Raw genomic sequence first — 17,622 nt, 5'->3', positions numbered from 1 at the left:
TTTATTTCTCACTTCCGGAGGTTGGGAAGTCTAAGATCAAGGAGCCTGAGATTTACTGTCTGATGAGGGCCCATTTCCTGGTTTATAGAAATGGTGCATTCTCCCTATGTCCTCACATGGTGGAAAGGACTAGTTAGCTCTTTATGGTCTCTTTATAAGGGCACTAATCTTATTTATAGTGTCTGCACCCTCCTGACCTAATCATGTCCTAAAGGCCCCCACCTCCAAATACCATCACTTTGATGATTCAGTTTCAACATACGAATTTTGAGGGGATGCAAACATTCAGAACACAGCACGGATTAAATTTTGAAAAGAGGAAGATGGGCTGGACATAGTGGTTCATACCTGTAATCCCAGCACTTTGGAAGGCTGAGGTGGGTGGATCATTTGAGGCCAGGAGTTTAAGACCAGTCTGGCCAACATGGCAAAACTCTTTCTCTATCATAAAAGACAAAAATTAGCCAGGCATGGTGGTGTGCACCTATAGTCCCAGCTACTCAGGGAGGCACAAGAATCACTTGAACCCAGGAGGTGGAGATTGCAGTGAGCCAAGATCAGGCCACTGCACTCCAGCCTGGGTGACAGAGTGAGACTGCATCTGAAAAAAAAAAAAAAAAAAAGGAAAATGGAAGATGATGGAGAAGTGAGTTGAGCTGATCATTTGCAACTGCTTCTCTCTGTATCAGGGCAAGAGGTGGCTGAGATTCCAGCCTTTGCACGTACAGAGGGCTGCTAACAGGGAAGCCAGTAGAGATTTTGATTGTGTCACGGGGCTGGAGAATCAAAATTAGAAATATCCTGGGCCAAAAACGCTGAGGAAGGCAGGGGCAGAGAACTAAGCCTGACATGTGGCCAGTTCCTCTTTTAACCATTTACCAAATTCTGAAACTAAACTGAACAGGAGACTAAGGAGCTAAGTAAAAAGCCTCTGGAAAACAGAACAGAGTTTTCAGCTAAGAGGCAAGGATTAGAACTCAGGACCTTCCAGGTGCCCAGAATATACATCAGGCTCTTCGCTGAAAGTCCTAGAGGGATACACCTTAGAAGCAAAGAATAACAGAAGTAGGCAGACACTTACTGAAACTGAAGTGGCTAAACAGAGTAAGATTATCAGACCCAATTTTTTCTGTCAGAAAAAAATGGTGAATACTTTCTGGAAGGAGATAAAATTATCTGGAGGCTATCTAGTAATAAATAATATCTGGCATGCAATAAAATTTATTACACACTCCAAAAGATAGAACTATATGACACAAAATGAAGGGAAAAATTAGACAACAGATGTAGAACTACAGGTGGTTCTTATAGTGGAGTTGTCAAAGACTTTTAAATAGCAAGATTAATGTTAGAGAAAACAGACAAAAAGATAAAGAAATGTATTATATAATTAGAATTCATAAAAAGAATCAAATGAAAGTTCTAGGACTAAAAAACATAATACCTGAAAGTAAGAATTCAAATCATGGGTTTAACAAGAGACTAGAGATAGCAATAAAGAGCATTAGTGAAGTAGAAGACAGACTGCTGGGAAAAACCTAGAGTGATGCACTAAGAGAAAACAGGATATAAAATTTAGAAGAATGTACGATACACATAATAAAAAGTTTAACATAAATTTAATTGGATCCCCAAAAGAAGAGAAAAAAGAATATGGGGGAAACTGGAAGAACTTTTGAAGGATTGAAGAATTTCCAAAAGTGATTTAAAAAAATAGAAATCATTCCCAGAGCAGCTAAGAAAAAATAGTATGTTATCTTCAAATACAACAACAATAACAACAATTAAATGGAAGATAATTTCTCAACAGAACTTCTGAAAGCCAGACAATAATGAGATGGTGTATCGAAAGATATTAAAGAAAATTACTTTTAGTCTCAAACTGTATATTCAGTGAAATTATTCTTCAAAAGTGAAGGCAAAATAAAGAGGTTTTCAAATAAACAAAACAGAATTTTTATCAGCAAACCTGCACTAAGAGAAATACTAAAGAAAGTTTTTCAGCCAGAAAGAAAACTATTCCAGATTGAAACACAGAAATGTAGGCAGTAAAGCAATGAAAAAGATTGTAAAAATGAAATATTGAGCATACAAAGCAATAATAATGTCTTACAAGGTTTAAAATATGTATAGAAATAAAATATAAAAGTTAGCAGGGGGATAATTAAGTTAAACGTGTCTAAAGTTTTAATGTTATCAGAAAAGTGGTAAAAGATAATCCACATTTGACTAAAATTAATCGAGGCTGCATGCTGAGATTAACCTCTGAAAAAATGGTAAAAAATAAATGTAAAAATAAAAGTTAATAGAGGCTAGGCACAGCAGCTGATGCCTGCAATCCCAACACTTTGGAAGGCTGAGGTAAATGGAATAATAAAAATTATTTGCTTAATTCCAAAGAAAGCAGGAAAAGAAAGAAAAAGATAGAAAAATAGGTAAAATAGCAAGTTGATATATCAAACCAAATATAACTGTATGTCATATTATACTATATGTAAATGAACCCATTGCAAATTTAAGTTCAATAATGTAACTGAAATAAACACTCCAAATATTTTGTTTTAGTTTGGTGTGCTATAACAAAGTACCATAGACTGGATGCCTTCTAAACAACAGAATTTATTTCTCACAGTCTAGGGGCTGGAAGTCTGAGATCAGGGTGCCAGTATGTTTGGGCTCTGTTGAGGGTCCCCTTCTGGGTTGCGGGCTGTCAACTTCTCATTGTATGGCAGAAAGAGAGGGAGCTAGCTCTTCAGCCTCTTCTTATAAAGGCATTAAATCTCATTCATGAGGGTTCCCCCTCACGTCCTAATTACCTCCCAAGTCCCCATCCTCAATAACATCTATTTCAGCATATGAATTTTGTGGGGCAAATGAGCATTCCGTCCATAACTTATTTGAAAAATACATAGCAGGTTGCTCACTGTTGCACCTCTGGGGAGTGAAAGGCGTTGTGGGGAGAATAAGAATTTTATTTTCAAAAATTTCAGTTGTTAGAAATGTTCCCATTATGTTTTATTCTAAAATTTAAAAGAATAAAAATGTGATTAATATTTTATATACCTATTTTTCTAGTCAACTATGCTACAAATTTTGTACATTTCTTTCTTTGGACCTCACACATTTTTTAAGATTATCCTCAATATTGGTTATTACATAGTTCTTAAAGTTATTATGATAAACTATCATTGTCCATTTTGTTTTCTAACAAGTTACTGGTTGTATACAAAAGAGCTATGGATTTTATCATGGTTTTCCTTATAACCGGCTACTTTAGTGAATGCATTAACTGAATCAGCTCTCCTCTTTCAGACTTGAAAGTAAGTTAGCATCTTGGAACACATAGATGTACCCTCTTTTTACATAGTTATGGAAATGTGTAACACTGATGGCCTGTGGGAACCCATTTCCTCCAGTGACCATTAGAGCCGATCAGTTCTTCGTGTTCTTGATACAGTTCCTGTTTTGTCTCGAACCGTTTGGCTTAATCACAGTTCCTTGTGTTATTGCCTATTTACACAGGTTTTTCTTTTAAAAAGACTAGTCTTTAAAAACAGACACTTTATTAACAGATAAAATAAAATACCTGCAAATATTAACCTTACCCACTCCACCTCGCAGCTCACTCTCATGCACTGAGGACCCTCTGCTGTGGATGTCCAAACTTCCAGTGGCTGGGGTATCTGTTCTCCTGAGACTGTGCCTTGCATGAGTGCTCCTTGGGGACCTGGGGGTGTCCAACTAACTTCAATAGTCCCTGGAACCACCTCTCCCCTCTTTTAGGCTTCATTAGACCACTTACTCTCTGAGTTAAATTTCTCCGTGCTGCTTGCTATGGTTCCAGCCAGCAGTGTGGTCTCTATGCCCCAAGAGATAGATCAGAGTTTCCCAAACTGTGAAATATTCTACAGACTGTTCATTGTGAAGTGGCTACCTTGTCCGGGGTACACACCCGGGGTTTGTTGTTTGGCACCAGGAAAATGTAGGACACGGACGCACACGAGGAGTTTAGGAGTGGAGGTTATTAGGTAGAAGAAAAGAGAAAGTAAAACAGCTCTCTCTATAGAGGGAGAGAACTTCCGAGAGGAAAGACCAGCAGGTGGCTGATGCACCGGAAGTTATAGTCAGGTTTGAGGAGGTGGTGTCTGATTTACATAGGACTCACAGATCGGTTCGATCAGGTATGACATTTACATAGTGCAGGGGAAGGCTGGCTGCCCCACCCTAATCTTATTATGAAAATGAACTTTCCCCTTGGCTCCTGCCATCTTGTCCGCTCCTTACTGTACATGTGGCTGACAAAGAGAAGGGAAGACAGCCGCCATCTTGAACATGATTGGCACAACTGCAGGCATCTATGTCTGCAGCTCGATTTTATAGGCTGCTGTTGTTAGAAAGGAAAATGATTTGGGGCTGCTTTTCATTAAAAAAAATCCTTATGGAGGGCTTCCATACCCTCACTATCTGCCTACGTAATTTCTTTTTAACTCCAGTATCATTTGGTATACTGAGAAAATAATCTTACACCAGGTACATTAGTTTTGTAAATCCTTAACATTTTAACGTTTTTATTTATTTTTACTCCATTGCATCTCAGAGCATTTAATCTGTACCTGTGTAATTTTTTAAAAAATCCAACAGATTTTGTTGTTTTTTGTTTTTTCTAAATCCATTGTGTATGGATAGATATTAGAAAGAAAACCAAAACTATCATATCGTTCCATCACCTAGATAACTCCTGGGGACATATAAAAAAATTAAAGTTATACATGTACATAATTAAAAAGTTAACAATAGAAAAACAAAAGCCAAATGTATACTCATTAACTCATTTATTTGCAAATATGTAACCAGAGGTTATGACTGGACCAGAAGTAAGATTCAGATGCTGCAATCTTTGGAGATTGGGGCCCATCCTCAGTAAGTCTTTATTGTAATCTAGACATTAAATAATCTTGAAATATTCATTTCTGCAAGAAAACATTTTAAATGGTCCATTTGTAAGGCATGGTAAATCTAAGCACTGGCAGCCAGCCTGCGGATGTAACAAATCACATGGCTCATGCTCCTAGAAGGTCATATTAAGAGAACAGAATGTAGAGGAGGGGTCAGCCCTTAAAAGGGAAGAAAGTTTCTTTACTGGGAAATCAAAACTTAAGCAGGGAAGGGGACTGGGGTATAACCTTATAAGGGGGATAGTGAAACTTAGGCGATGTAGGGGAAGACTGTAACCCCATAGTGCTCTACCAATGAGGAACTGGGGGAGGGACTTGTGTGCTAGGAGATAAATTACCTGTTGTAGCTGCCCTGGATGTGCCTGCCAACCAGACATCCATCAGATCTTGCAAGACCGCTGTTAAAAGTCTCACTTTTCGCCGTTCTTTGTGCTTCTGAGTCCATTCTTTGGATTTGGACGGGCGAGCATTTTTCTCACAATTTCCCACACTGAATCAGAAAACTCTTGTTCTTAAACTTGTTAACTGTTGTTCTCAGGACAAAGAATTCTATAGTCAAATACTCTGTAAATGTCACCCATTTCTTTCATGGGACATAAAGTAAGTTCTAATTCATTACTCACATGCCTTTTAAAAGCAGAATCCATGCATGTTCTTTAAATTTATCAGAGATGAGAAAGAATACTGCAGTTAATTCAAGTCTATCTGTGTCATCTGGTAATGCTTACACTACCATACTGGTTTTATTTCAGGCACCTTCCAGCACAATCTATATTTAACTACAAGGAACAGTGGCTATTTCTTAGGAGCCTGAAGCAAGATCCAGAAAGAACTCAAAAAGATTACTCAGTAACTCCCCATCTGTAAGGAGTCCTTGGGGAGCAGAACCCAAATTATCCATCTTTCCCCACAATTGTCTTTCCCCACAGTGCCTTGCATTTAGAATTTGTTCTACTATAAGTCTTCTCTGAATTAACTGAAAGGAATAACCATTTAGAAGGGATGACTTATACCTTGAAGATAAAATGCTTCAGGTGGATCATTGTGCTTTTTCTTCTTCAGAAAACAAACAAACAAACAAAAAACGGGTGGGGCGGGTTCTGAGGCTCTGACCCTGAACAAATGAAGAATCAGAGTCACAATGCTAGAACTGGTATAAACTAGCCCTTACACCAGGGAACTCAAAGTGCTTTTCAGTTTCACAGGGCAATACTGTTTAAAGCAGATTCAATCCAAAAGCAGATTCAATCCAAACGTAGAGAAGAGGAGGTGGAGAAAGACCGTCTGCAGTTTGAAATGACAGACTTCCACCAATCTCAATTAGCATGTGAAAGAGACTTTCATATCCATTTTTATTCAAATATACCCCCTTTGTAGTCATAGTAACCCTTTTATATTTTGATTTGGTTGCAGCTACAAGTCTACTTGAGCCATTCATTTTATCCTTTCTCCTAAATATACCTAATTTCTTTCTCATTTGTTCTTTCTAATAGAATCCACTGTTGTACTTTTTCTTCTAACATATATCGGTTCTCCCTAAAGGATGTGAGAAAAGCAAAATAAAATATCACATTGAATAACCAAATTAGGAAACAACTTCCTGTACTAACAGAAAAGGCTAGAAGATGTTGTTGTGTTCAGATAAATGGCAAAAGCCAAGTTCTTACATAAATTTCAAATCTATCGCCTTCCTTTTGTTCCTTGTTACCATAAAGATGTACCACTGTACTAACTTAAAGTACTGGGATTATAAATAGCTCCACTTGGGTTATGAAGTTCAAGAGTCAGATCAGCAGTATTGTTTCCAAAAAGGGACAGAATTCAAATGAAATCCATTTTTCATTTCTTTTTTAACATATAGGAAAATCTCAAATGAGATATAAGATGTAGTGTAAAATTAGCATTTCTCCCTATGTTTTCTCTTTCAGTGCCTGTTTTGACATGTGATTTTGTGATTACAGAAATGAGTTTTCAAATCCATCTATTTAGAAACAGGCATCAAAATTCAAAGCAGATGGAATCTCAGAGTTTGTCTAGTACAGAGTCTTTATTTTGCAGGTGAGAAAACTGAGGCTGTAAAAAAAGGAGGGAACTACTTGTGAAAATAAATAAAATCCAAAAGTTGTTAGAATCCCCAAAACACTTTAAGTCATTAGAGAGCTGTGACTGTGATGTGAGTCGCATGGCATGTAGTTGCAACTTCTGCGTCTTAGATTATGGATTAACTCTCTTTCTCATTGTTCTTAAATGACTAGAAGAAACCAGAGACCAGACCTTCTACCCTTCTAATCACTGACCTTCTACCCTTCTAATCACTGACCTTTGTTATATTAATAGTTAATATATTAACTGTCTCCTGTATTGTCCTGTCTAACTTAGATCAGATAGCTCAGAAGATCTCATGACTGTTATATCTTCAGTGTGGAATGTTAAAGATACCTTTCCTGAAAGAAAAAGATTATCTCAACCAATTCTATCCTAAACTCATTGTAACCACACAGTAGACCTTATATAGAAAGATGGTGACATTTTCTTAAGCTTCCCTAAACCTTGTCTATATAAATGACCCCAAATCTTTATATTTCAAAACATTAATTTCCATTCTTTGAAATCTGTGCTTCCCAAGTGCATGTCCTCAAGCTTTGTACTCGAATAAACTCTATATCTAATCATATTTTCTGAATTTCTATAGGATATGCTCAAGATCACACATTTAATTAATGGCTAGAAGCTAAGCCCCCGATGCCTGATCTGTGTGTGCACTCCACCCTTTACCCAGTCTTCACACCTAGCTGATTCCACTCTACCCCTTATAGCTTTAAATTTCAGGATTTCACTTGTTGCTAAAGTTTTTCTAAATAATTATATTTTTAAAATAAAATTAACCCTTTTTAGTCTGAGTTATCCTAATACTTGATTAATAGTATGCCTATTCTAATTTTTTCTAGTTTAAGAGCCAAAGTCAGAGTAAAATGAGGTAATACAAAAGTTTTGCTTTAATTTTTAGGAGGAAAAAAGACTTTCACTTATTCATTCATTCAACAGGCATGAATCTATAGTGACATTTCACTGTGAATAAAGCTTAAGCCTCAGGGACCCACACTTGCCCAACCCTATAAATGCCCTATAAGTAAGTTTGCTTTTTTTTTTTTTTTTTTTTTTTAATTCAGACCCATGAAAGTGTTTGAGCTTCAGGCCACACAAAACCAGAATCTAACAGTGAAGAAAAAAAAAAGTATCAAGCTCATACCCTGGATGCCTTTGAAGGCATAGGTTCAAAAAGAACTAATCAGGGTAACCTAATTTTTACTTCTTGTTTTGATCGCTCACTATGTTTGATTGCTCACAGCAAGGGATTGAATTCATTCACTCAGGCAACAAATGTTTATTAAGAGACTTCTATGTGTCAGGTACTATTCAAAGGTTTGGGGACATCACATTGACAAAGTACTTGCCCTCACAGAGCATAGTCCAGCAGAATCAACCATATGTATGTTCATTTTGAGTTAATCTCCTAAAGTGTATTTTTTAATAAGGTGAAGTAATGTTGCTCTGCATAATAGCACTGTTGGGTCAATTTATTGTTAGATGAGCAACCAAACATTAAGGTATTGATTAATGGATTTATGTTGCCTTGGATAGTAGTCTCTAGAAAATGGCATAGGAAATGTCTGTTTATGGTATTGTCATGTTCAATTATACTAACTACCTCAATGTAAAACATAAGCATCCTTACAAAATGTACAGCTAAAGAGGGTAAGTAAATATGATGCGTGACAAAGTCAAAATGTGTCAATATTTTCCATGAAATGTAGGTGGGTACTTATGTAAAATTATTCCATTATTGACACCATTATTCCACATATCATGCTGTGCTGACCAGAGTCAAGAATAATATGTTAGTATTCTGTGTTCAATCACTATGATGGTTTGTCAAATTATGTCAGCTTTAATACTTAAAACATTTCTTTCTTGTAAAGTTAAAGGAAGTGCTGACAACTCTGTTAGAATATAATTTATTAAAATCAAATCTCCAAACATCTGAAAGTCAATTAATATAATATGCTACATTAGTAGAATGAAGGAGAAATGCTACCTGATCATTTTGATACAGAAGAAGCATTTGATAAAATCTAACATGATTTTACGATTAAAAATTAAAACACTCAACAAACTAAGAATAGAAGGGAGCTTCCTCAGCCTGATGAGACCATCTATGAAATATGCACAGCCAGTATCGTACTTAATGGTGGAAGATTGAATGCCTTCCCCCTGAGATCAGGAATAAGACAGCTCTTACCACTTTGATTCAACGTTGTACTTGAGGTTCTAACCAGTGCAATTAGAAAATGAAAATAAAAAAGCATCTTGATTACAAAGGAAGAATTAAACTCTCTATTTGCAAATGACAGGATCTTGAACATAGGAAATCCTAAGGACTCCCCCAAAAGCTATTAGAATGAATAAACAGGTTCAGCAAGTTTGTAGGATATAATATAATATAATATACAAACATCAATTGTATTTCTATATGCCAGCAATGGAAAATTGAAAAGTGAAATTAGGAAAGCAATTCCATTTATTAACTTTGAAAATAATAAATTAGTTAAGATTAAATTTAACAAAAGAGTACCCCATAAATATGTACAAATAGTATATATTCATTTAAAATTTTTTCAAGAGGTACAAAACATATACTCTGAAAAGTTACAAAACATTTCTGGAAGAAATTAAAGAGGACCTAAATAAATATAAGTAATTTCCATGTTTGTGGATTGAAAGGCTTAATATTAAGATGGCAATTCTCTCCAAATTGATCTACCAGTTCAACACAATTTCTATCAGAATCCTAGGTAGCTATCTCACAGGCTACCCACTTTAACAACCTGGCTCTGTAATTCATGTGTAAATGCAAGAGACCCAGAATAGCCAAAACAATATCGAAAAAGAACAATGCTAGAGGACTCACACTTACTATTTTTCCACAACATCTGAAGATATACCAGATTAATTTGTCAATATCATTTCTTTTTCACTAAATAAAATTTCTTCTTCACTAAATGCCATTTTTTCATCACTAAAAACAAGAGAAATGTATATTTTTAAAAGATGAATTTAATGGGATATGAATTATATCCCATTAAATTCTTTTATTAATAGAAACCCCAATGCTCCAAATTCTTTTAAGTTTCTCAAATAATTTAACTATGCCCTTTCACAATTTCTAACAATAGCATAATCTCCAAACTGCTCTTCAACTCTAGCACCATAAGCTGACAACTGAGGTGCAAATATTTCTCTAATTTTTATTATTTCATTTCTCATCTCTTCTGAACTATTGGGTAATTCTCTCTGATGTTTATTTGATGAAAAGTAGTAAATATAAGGTTATTGAGAAAACATTTATTTTATATTTTTATGGCATTAATCATAAGGGATTTAATATGGTTACTTAAATAGTGCCAAATTAAAATATCCAGAGTTTTAAAAAAGTATAGTTAAAACTCCAGACTTCCTCTCTAACATTACACTGGCACAACTATGTAAAGTCCAGTAAGGTTTTTATGTCAATATATTTCATTGAAATCATTTTTTCTCAAGCACCACCAACAAAATACTTTTGTAGAGCTTTTATATGTCAGCATCCCAAGACTAAATAACAAAAGAGCAATTTTCAACTCTCTCTTCAAAGTATTGAATTTTTCATTTAAAGAAAATAATTCTTTGTTTATATAGAGCAGATGAAGCTTTATCAATAATAATTGAAATTTTACTGTCTTATGTTTTCCAAAAGAAGCATTCTCATTTCAGTACATAGCTTCTTTTTTTTTTTTTTTTTTTTTTTTTTTTTTTTTTTTTTTTTTTGAGACGGAGTCTCGCTCTGTCCCCAGGCTGGAGTGCAGTGGCCGGATCTCAGCTCACTGCAAGCTCCGCCTCCCGGGTTTACGCCATTCTCCTGCCTCAGCCTCCCGAGTAGCTGGGACTACAGGCGCCCACCACCACGCCCGGCTAGTTTTTTTTGTATTTTTTAGTAGAGACAGGGTTTCACCGTGTTAGCCAGGATGGTCTCGATCTCCTGACCTCGTGATCCACCCGTCTCGGCCTCCCAAAGTGCTGGGATTACAGGCTTGAGCCACCGCGCCCGGCCAGTACATAGCTTCTTAACAAGCCAGAACTACACATATAGATTACAGTGTGTCCTGTCTCAGTCTATTCAAGCTGCTATAACAAAAACACCATAAATGGGGTGGTTTTTAAACAATAGAAATTTTTTTCATACAGTTCTAGAGGCTGCAAAGTCCGAGATCAAGGTGTCGACAGACTCAGTGTCTGGTGAGGGCTCACTCTCTGCTTCATGTCGCGACTTCTTTCTGTATCCTCACATGGTGGAAGAGGCAAATAAGCTCCCTAGGACTTATTTTATAAAAGCACTAATCCCATTCATGAGGGCTCCATCCTCATGACCTGATCACCCCCTAAAGACCCAATCTCTTAATACTATTGCATTGGGAATTACATTTCAATATATATGTTTTGAGGGACACAAACATTCAGACTAATAGCATATCCATATTAACATTATTATTTTTCTGAAGTTTTATTAAATATTCATGCCTAAAACTGACCATAATTTTTCTGGACTTTCACATAATTTCATTTACTTTTTCAAGAATTTGATTTTTAAAACTTTTAAGCATTTTTATTATTTTATCCATTCTTGGTGGTTTTTAAAAAATGATTGTGTCTCCTTTGTTTAAATCAAGAGATTTAATAGATCCTTATTTCTAATCAAATAAAATATTTAAGCATTTAACATTTCTACCTTTTAATAATATAATTTTGATATAATTTCTTCTCTGTGTTACCACAGACCCAAACAATTCTTATTCATTGTATTTAACAGAAATGTTGAGAAACATATCCAGACTTTATTGTTCCTTCATCCTGGGTGTTTGTATTCAGTATCTTATTATTAGTCCTTATTTTTAAAACAATATAATATACACTTACACAAGATTTACAACACAGTAACTATGAAAGACAAATAAAAACCAAACTATTCAGATTCAATAGGAACTATAATTCCATGGTGAAGATAAACTGGTGATTCTCCCAAAATACAGAGTTTTATAAAGAATACACAATGTATCTGCATTGTTTACTAGACATTGGCCAACCAGTCATAGAGCTACAAATATTTCTTAGGTGTTTTGACAGGTGGCCCGTGTATCAGGGGTTGTTGAGACATCCTACAATATTTCACTTCAACTAATAAATTTACTCTAACGTTTATATTATAAGTCAACTTAGCTATTTATCATGTTACTATGATATAATATGCCAAGTGGTATAGAAGTATTTCAGTATTTTAGCAAACAACCTGTCCACTAACTATCAGCTCTAGATCTACATGGGCCTATCCTTGTAGGGGCAAGAGAATTATCTTTAATAAAGGATGACCTCTATTGTAGTCTGATATGTTCTTGGTTTATAGAAAACTAATAAAACATGAAGTATTTAAGAAAAAGCAGTGATTATTTCCTAATACTTTTGCTATGGACTTTAACCAAGAGAACGCTGGAGGCCCATTGGCCCACCCTATGGATTACATATAAGGTAGACTCACCACTGGTTATTGAGAGAAGTGGAGTGATCTATGGGAGAACATCAGCAGAGAAGACTCATCGTCTCCATCCCACTCATGAAAGAGAGACACACATTAATTCCCAGATAGTTCCCGGTAGCAAGAAACATACTCCAAAGGAAACAAGAGAATCTTTCCACACTGAGAAACATGCATAATTATGTCCATTACATCATTATTTATAACTGGAAAACAAAATAGGGTGATAGGGGAATTGCTAAATAAATTATGATTCATATGTGAGATAAAATACTATGTAGCCTTTTAAAAAAAAAAAAAGGTAGTCTTTCAGTAAATGTAGTAGTACTGTATAATACATGTTTTTCCCACTCACCTCATTAAAGTGCCTCTAAATCAACAATAAGATAAAATCATACAGTAAAGAAAATTCCATACACAATTAACCCAAGAAATGGCTTTATTTGTAACTTACAGTGAGGAAGAATTTTTGCCAAGTACAATGATATTTGGACAAATTGAAAGAATTTTTTAAAAATAAAGTTCCAGGCCGGGCGCGGTGGCTCAAGCCTGTAATCCCAGCACTTTGGGAGGCCGAGACGGGCGGATCACGAGGTCAGGAGATCGAGACCATCCTGGCTAACATGGTGAAACCCCGTCTCTACTAAAAATACAAAAAACTAGCCGGGCGAGGTGGCGGGCGCCTGTAGTCCCAGCTACTCGGGAGGCTGAGGCAGGAGAATGGCGTAAACCCGGGAGGCGGAGCTTGCAGTGAGCTGAGATCTGGCCACTGCACTCCAGTCCGGGCGACAGAGCGAGACTCCGCCTCAAAAAAAAAAAAAAAAAAAAAAAAAAAAAAAAAAAAAAAAAAAAAAAAAAAATAAAGTTCCAGAGGTCAATAATATTCCCTCAAAATAAGTGATAAGATAAGAGAAATCTAATTTCTTGTTTACAACAACAAAAAGTGAAGATATCGACTAATAGAGGAGTACAGGCTATACCTTGGAGCCTCACTTTCTCATCATGGATTGGCAGGGCTACAGGGGTCACAATGTGGGCACAACATATTATTTTCTCAGACCTGGACTTCTATTCACAAGCAGTGGGTTGAAAAATGTCTTCTACATTCAAGCCCACCTGAAACCTCAGAACATGATCTACTCCAAATTTAGAAATCATCCTAGATTTAGAGTGGGCTCTAAATCCAATGACTGGTGTCTTTATAAGAAGAGAATAGAGAGAGAGAGATGCAGAAAAGAAAGCCCTGTGAAGAAGACGGCAGAGACTGCAGTGATGCAGCCACAAATCCAGGAATGCTAAGAATTTCTGGGAGCCGCCAGAAACTAGAAAGAGACAATGAAGGCTTCTGCCCTGGAGCCTTAACCATGCTTGATTTCAGATTCCTCCAGAACTGTGAGGGAATAAATTTCTGTTGTTGGATTCCACCAAGTTTGTGGTCATTTGTTGAGGCAGCCCAAAGAAACTAATATACCAATTGAAAAACCAGAGTATGATGGAGAGAGGGGAGAGTATTAAGCATATTTATAGTGGTGACCAAAGTGGACTGAATAGAAATAAACACCAAATTATGAAACACAAAACATCTGCGATCTATCAGCCTTCATTATGAGCCACGCTGTGAGCTCGCCTAGATGTGCTTTCTCACTGCAGTTAGAGGAGGCTAAAAGTTAAGGCGAGATCTGGCTCATGCAGAGGATCTATAGGTTTTATGCTATCTGTGGTTTTAAGCTGATTTTAAGCTGACAGCTATTTCAAATCACTCCGCCTCATTCCTTACCTCCCATTCCTCTCCAAACTTCACGAGCTAAGTGCAGGCATGTAGAGAACTTACCACAGTAAAAGACGAGTGAGTAAAGGACACAATATGGATTCTACCAAATAGATACATATAGAACGTGACAGGAGTTGAAAGAAACATCACATGCAGAAGGCAGATAAATAATATACAGAAGAAGAATTACTTTAAGAAACAGAAAAAGTATGTCAGGCAAATACTTCAGCAAAGTATTTTCTCTCAAAGAAATAAAAGTGGCAAGGGCTTTTTCTAAGTAGATAAAAGAAATAAAGCTAAGAGAATGAATGAAAGATAAAACTGGAGAAATGAGATAGTAGGAGAAAAAAGCATGAGTTAGAAGAGTTGAAAAAAGAAATTGAATATAAGAAAAAAATAGAAACAGTAGAAATAAAACTACCATTAGCAACAGCAAGAAGTAGAATAAAACCTATTTTTAAAAGGAATTAGAATAGTGAAGAAGCTTTCTTTGAAAATCCCATGAAATAAAATGAAATGAAACACAAGAAGATGAAAATGAGGGAGGAGATGCTACAGAGGATGGAAAGGTGATATGTGTATAATTGTAATTATTCCCAAAGAAGGTGATACAACTAGAAACAGAAAAATCATGTTTTTTAACCAGAAATAAAGATTCAGAGAGAAAGGGCATACCTTATTGGAGAAAAAGTAGAGAGAGGTATAAATAGCTATAGCTATAGATCTTCAGTGAGACTTGCCATTTGTGTTACAGAACTTCAAAGGTAAAGGAAGAATACTTCATGCGTATGAGCAGATAAGGCAAGTGAAAAAGTTATGGATACATGTTTCTCTACATTAGCAAACCAGGTGACGGAGTCAGTGGAACAGTATCTGCAATTTCCAGGGGTGTGTGTGTGTTTGTGTGTGTGTGTGTTATAAAGAATTTGATCAAACTTATTGTTCATATATAAAAGAAATGGAAATATTTATCAATATTAAAGATCTCACTCATAGGCCTTCTTTGTAAAAATGACTTGGTAATTAAATCCAGCTAACCAAGGTATGAATTAACATTAAAACTGTACAAGTAAGAAAATCATATTTTGGAAGAAGAAGTAGATGGAGTATGCAACTTATTCAGTAAAGGACTAAGGCTAACTATGGCTGTAGGAATTATTTTGTTCTATGCAGTTGGGAAAGGAATTTTAAGAAAGAATGTTAAGTTCATAAATGGCCTTGTTTTTAGCAACAAATCAGTACTACTAACATTGACAAATCAGCAAATACAAGTGGAATCGTATTATATAAAAGAACAAATGAAAGAAAATGATGAAGCATTAAAAACAAATATCAAATGAGATGACAAATTTTAGATAAAACATACTTCAAGCAACTAAAATGAATAAACTAGTTTATTAAGTGAAATTTAATCTCAGATTAAAAAATAAGATCCAATTCTATATAAGCATGATACAGTCTCCAGGAAAGAACTCGCCCATACCAGACCTCTGACCTAAAGAACTGTAAGATAATAAATGTTGTTTTGAAACACAAAGGTTGTGGTAATTTGTTATAGCCTACAATAGAAAACCAGTAGAGCAGAGGCACAAGGTGGGGCTGAAAATCTTAAAGAGGCAATTATATCTACAAACACTGTTCCCCATCCTTTATGGCCAGGAGATTGCCCCTTCCCGCACTAGCAAAAAGGGGGAGGTTGATTCTCTGTAGGAGTTAAGCCAGAGTTGTTCTAGGACATCAGGCAAAGCTGAAGATAAGGGTAAGCTACCTTAAAATCCATAAAGTGAATAATAAAAGTCTCCCAGCCTCTTTTTTAGCTCAACTCTCATACTGCTGGTAGCCAAACACAAATACTTCAGAGAAGAGCTTAGAGAACCCGCCCTGGGGAAATTGATCAGCCTAAGAAATTATGCACAGATACTGACATGTGTTTCTGGCAATGAAATGGTTGCATCCTCACTTGATTACCCTACAGTAAAGACCTCTGCTTGGCAGGTTGCATCCAAGCAAGAGCTTTCATTTGCATTTTAATGCCTGACTCGTAATTATTAACAGACAACAAAGATCACCAGATATATTAGAAAGGCCTGTGATATGAAAACCAGGCCAGAATAAATATTACAGTAAAAAGGAACTTGTGGGAAACAGAAACTTCAGGGAGCAGAATACACAATAAGCTACAGTAAATAGTCTTGTTAATTCAAAGATACTTATTCACCTACTACAGTAGGCACTCATTGTTCTAGGCATTCAACATAAAGTAATGAACAAACCAAATAAAGTTTATACCTCATGAAACTTACATTATCTCAGAGACATAAGAGAAGCTACAAGACCTATGAAATAAAAATGGGAAACAGTAATTGAAATATGCAAAGAATAAGATAGAACTTCTTCAAAGTTAAAAATGTAAGGACTTTTTACCAAGAGAAGGGTTAAATGATAAAGTTGATGGATAGCAAATGGAGAAAAGATAAAGTATTAATTAGAGGATCAGGCAAGGAAGGTCAATATGAAAATAATAGAGATTCCAAAAAGGAAAGAGAAATGGAGAGAAGAAAAACTTTTTAAATATACACAAAACAAATTTCCCAGATATTTATGAGTTTCTAGGCAGAAAATAATGAATGAGAAAAGATCCACTCCAAGGTGTATTATCATCAAGATTTAAAACACTGCAAGTAAAAAGACTTAAAGATCTCAAAAGAAAAAATAGATCCCATCAGAAAGGACCAGGAATTCAAATGATATCAGGCTTCTCTACAGAAACAATGAAATGTCAAATACAGTGAAGAAAGGATTGCCTTAAAAATATGGAGGGATCCTAGTTTCTGATAAAATAGACTTTAAACCATCAAAGATCAAAAGAGACAAGGCCATTACATAATGGTAAAGGGATCAATTCAACAGGAAGAGCTAACTATCCTAAATATATATGCACCCAATACAGGAGCACCCAAATTCATAAGCAAGTCCTTAGAGACTTACAAAGAGACTTAGACTCCCATACAATAATAATGGGAGACTTCAACACTCCACTGTCAACATTAGACCGATCAACGAGACAGAAAGTTAACAAGGATATCCAGGAATTGAACTCATCTCTGCACCAAGTGGACCTAATAGACATCTATAGAACTCTCCACCCCAAATCAACAGAATATACATTCCTCTCAGCACCACATCGCACTTATTCCAAAATTGACCACATAATTGGAAGTAAAGCACTCCTTAGCAAATGTACAAGAACAGAAATTATAACAAACTGTCTC

The sequence above is a fragment of the Rhinopithecus roxellana genome, chromosome 16, assembly GCF_007565055.1.
Source record: "Rhinopithecus roxellana isolate Shanxi Qingling chromosome 16, ASM756505v1, whole genome shotgun sequence".
In the NCBI taxonomy this organism is placed as follows: domain Eukaryota; kingdom Metazoa; phylum Chordata; class Mammalia; order Primates; family Cercopithecidae; genus Rhinopithecus; species Rhinopithecus roxellana.
Note: the sequence above shows the minus strand (reverse complement) of the source record.